Raw genomic sequence first — 4,377 nt, forward strand, 5'->3', positions numbered from 1 at the left:
CGTAAAATTTGAGAACAACAACACACACACTACCTTTTCTTTATTGTAAAATGCACAGACTCAGTCTCTCTCTGTAGCACAGAAGGGCCCTAGTTTTGATTTATTCCTAGGACGTTGGAGCGCGCAGTCATTGACAGAACGTTCCTTTAACTGCTCAGTAGCCTCTGCTCTCATGCAGAATCCCGGCAAGTCTGGCATTTGAGACAGTGCTGAGTGTGGGACAGATCCGTGGCTGCCTGCCACGTCTCTGCAGAGCCTGCAGATGTGCTATTGGAAGGTGGGTGGTTAAATGAGGGGAGAGGAGTGCAGAAAGGCAGAACGCGGCAATTAAGTCTTCCCTGAAGTGCACAGGGGAAGCCACGGGCGTTTATATCCAAAAATGACTCCATCGGATTGCACAGACTTCTCAGAAATCTCTGCCAAGTCCTGATCACCTGGAGCCTTTCCTAATATGGAGATGAAAATGCCCGTGCCCCCTCCTCAGTTCAGAAATGGAATAGAGTCTAGTCACTGCCCCACCCGCCCACCTGCTACCCACCCTCCCACCATGGTTTCTGCTTCTCTTCCTGACTCTGGGTCAGTTTTGGTCTAAAGGAAAGCCTTATCTTACCACCACGGTTCCTCACTGGGGACCGGAGTATGATAAAAACCAGAGCGACCCAAGTGTCCTAGCTCCTGCAACACCTCTGTCTGCCCTGCACAGCCTTAGAAGCCTACTCTCTGCTAAATGCTTTCACAATGAGCTCCCTGCTGTGAGATGTAGCTAAGGTGAAAATAGCTCACCTTAGGTTTGTTTTTTAAAAAATCACTACTATTTCTGAAAGATTCAGAAGAGAACAGATAAAGCAAGAATGGTCTCTGGCCAACAAACACAAGCCCACTGCCATGCTTTCATTGTAGTTTAACAGCTTGCACATGATGCTGCCAACCAGAGACTGGGGAGTGCGAAAGCTGAGGTTTAACCTCAGAGATCTGGTGATCTGATGTACTACACGTCTCATGCAAGAATGAGCACGCTTGGGAGCGCGATTGGGTCTTGTTTTCTTGTGAGATTCTTGTTTGTTGGTTTTCTTGCTCTCTAGCCAACTAATATTTTAAAGTTGTCTTTTCCCCCCCATACTCATCACTCATGCCTCAGAACTATTTGATAAAGGATAAAATGTTTCTATTTCCCAGACTTGAAAACTGAACATCCAAATTGGGGGATGGGGGGAATTAACATGATTGCCACAATAAAGGGCAGTAATTAAAACCATGAAAGCATTCTTTTACAAGAAGCTCTGTAATCCATCTGGAGTGTTCTTTTCTTATATCCAAACCTGACCTAATGCAGATCTTTTCCTTTGAGTACATCTTAATTCTTTTCCAGACAAAGATGGCCTCTCCCTGCTCCCCAGGAACTTACTAGTGATCAGGAAAGTTTTAGGGTGGACATTTTGCTCCGCAGTTTGGAAGAGGAAAACTTCCTTTCTTGGCGGGAGTGACAACCCTTGCCTAGATCTGTAAGCATACAGTGCCAGTAGCACATGGAGATTGAGATCCGAAGGTCTCCCTCGCTCCTGCTGAGCCAGGTAGATGCAAAAAACTAAGCCAGCTGGAGCCTTAAGAGGTGGAAAAGGTGCTGTCACAAACTCATCCCGTTAGACAATATAGACCTTTTGACTCCTTGAAGAGAAGCATGTTGAAAGACATACTCTGATCAAGTGTGGTGGTATACACCTCGACTCGGGATGTGGACAAAAGAGGAGGAGATCTAGACCAGCCTTATCTGTGTAGCAACTTGGAAGCCAGTTCGAGCTCATGAGATCCTGTATGGTACAAGGATGCAGCTATGGGCTGAGGGACAAAGACATCTGCATATTTCTGTCTTTCTTTTTACTTGCTACTGGGAGATGACAAAAGATCAAACTGACTTTGATTGGTTTTTAGGAATCAAATAAATGCATTATTATTATTAAGAATCTACCGCATTTGGGTACGGAGGATGGGGGAACAAAATGATGTGTGTTCTGCCCTCGAGGAACTTACGAGGCTCTCTGTGCGCCAGCCACTTAAAATGAGCTTTCTTTCCCTGGCAGGAAAGTCACTACTACACAGGTTTGGGCTTCTCTGACGTTTACTTGGCGATTTCCAAGTCTCCATCTCAACTCTGAGCTATGTCCTCGGCTTTCTCCTTCCTCACATGTAGTCTCTCAACCTCACGAGAAATCCTGTTCACTTCTTTGATCTTTCAAGTCCTACTCACTTCGACGCCTTGAGTAGAAGCGTTCCCTTACAGGTTTGTGTATTTGAAGACTTGGTCTCCACTTGCGGTTGGTGTTAGAGGAAGTTTTGGAGTAGCCTTGCTGGAGGGAATATGTCACTGGAGACAGGATTTATGAGTTTAAAGACTCCTTCTCACTGCTTTGCATAGTGGCTGGTGTTACCCAAAAACTTGCTAATTGTGTTACCCAAAAACTTGTTTGCAGTGTCCTGCATGTAGGCTAAAGGAAGCCTGCCCCCTGCTGGCTCTGATTGGTAATAAAGAATTGCCACACAGCCAATGACTGGGCGGAGGAAGGTTGAGCGGAACCTTTAGATGTGCGAAGGCTAGGAACTAGAAAAAAGGGAGACAGAATCGCCATAATTTGGAGAAAGATGGATCAGACTTAGAGCTGCAGATGAAAAATCATCCAAAATATAGGTGAGAAGGAATGAGGCCCCCAAAGGGCTGCCCAGAAGTGTCTTGGGCAGCAAAGACTAGAGAGCAACCCAGAAGAAGGCAAGACAACAAAGATAAAATACATAATTAGAGGGCTTTAAGCTAGGATTAGAGGAGGAAAATGTGTGCTAGCCGCAGGCAGAATTCGAACTGCCCAACCTTGGAGCTAGCCAAGGCGTTTTAAAATTTATTGGTGTGTGTGTGTGTGTGTGTGTGTGTGTGTGTGTGTGTGTGTGTCTTCAATTCCAGAATCCAGATAGATCCTGGCCAGGTCATGTGACCCTCCTGGAGCCAAAGCAGTGTAGCCAACTACCTCTACAAATGGCCCCAACGTGGTAAGCAAGAACTCACTATTAAAAATAATTTAGAGATTCTTGGATGGAACAAACACACACACACACTTGATATAAGTCTAGGAGGAGGGGAGAAGTGGTTTCTCAGCTAGCTATGAGGATCACATACAAGCCATGAAACTAGAATAGAAGAACACAGCTGCCAGAGAGAACCTCGGCTCAGAGCTTCTGGGAGCCCCTGCTGTCCAAAGAGGCTGGCTGATTCCCTAACCCCGTGCTAGGAGAAAGGCAGTGAGAAGCAGACCATAAAAGCTGCCTGCCTCCAGCCAACAGATAAATAAAAGATAGAGATTTTAAATTTTGATTTAATTCCTTTTAAGAATAGAAGAGAATATAATGTAATTGTTTAAATGATCTTAAGTATACAGAGATATTAAGCACCATAGAAGGGAGAAGTTAGGAAAGTTAAAAGAAAAAAAAATGCTTTAAAACAACCTAAAAGGCAAATTCTCAAAATCTCTGAACATGGTTCACATGGGATTTCTGGGATTCCGTCTGTCTGGTATAATATAAATAGAGCCTGGAAATAGGCTCATACAGTAAGTAGACATAGATGATAACTATTGAGGCATTTGATCTTTAAAAATTAGGTCGAAAGCAGGGGACAGGGAGCCTAACCTATCTCAGACTTAGCGACTTAGGCCTGGAAAGCTACATAGAGAGAAAGGGGCCGCATGAACTGCCATATGGGCCCACAGAGATAGTAATCTCCATAGCAGGGAGGATTTAAGTATACATATGTGTGCTCGCTTCGGCAGCACATATACTAAAATTGGAACGATACAGAGAAGATTAGCATGGCCCCTGCGCAAGGATGACACGCAAATTCGTGAAGCGTTCCATATTTTTACTAAAATAACAGGAAGCAACAATTACTTTTCCTTAATATCTCTTAACATCAATGGTCTCAACTCGCCAATAAAAAGACATAGACTAACAAACTGGCTACACAAACAAGACCCAACATTTTGCTGCTTACAGGAAACTCATCTCAGAGAAAAAGATAGACACTACCTCAGAATGAAAGGCTGGAAAACAATTTTCCAAGCAAATGGTAGGAAGAAACAAGCAGGAGTAGCCATCCTAATATCTGATAAGATTGACTTCCAACCCAAAGTCATCAAAAAAGACAAGGAGGGACACTTCATTCTCATCAAAGGTAAAATCCTCCAAGAGGAACTCTCAATTCTGAATATCTATGCTCCAAATACAAGAGCAGCCACATTCACTAAAGAAACTTTAGTAAAGCTCAAAGCACACATTGCGCCTCACACAATAATAGTGGGAGACTTCAACACACCACTTTCACCAATGGACAGATCA

The 4,377-nt window shown here is 44.0% G+C and overlaps 1 non-coding gene across 1 annotated transcript; it reads left to right on the top strand.

The window, feature by feature from the left end:
- Positions 1–3,796: 3,796 nt before the first annotated feature.
- Positions 3,797–3,903, top strand: Gm25256. Its single transcript, XR_003949136.1, has one exon. It is a non-coding gene; the product is annotated as a U6 spliceosomal RNA (small nuclear RNA).
- Positions 3,904–4,377: the final 474 nt, after the last annotated feature.

The sequence above is a fragment of the Mus musculus genome, chromosome 10 (genome assembly GCF_000001635.26).
Source record: "Mus musculus strain C57BL/6J chromosome 10, GRCm38.p6 C57BL/6J".
NCBI classification, from domain to species: Eukaryota; Metazoa; Chordata; class Mammalia; order Rodentia; family Muridae; genus Mus; species Mus musculus.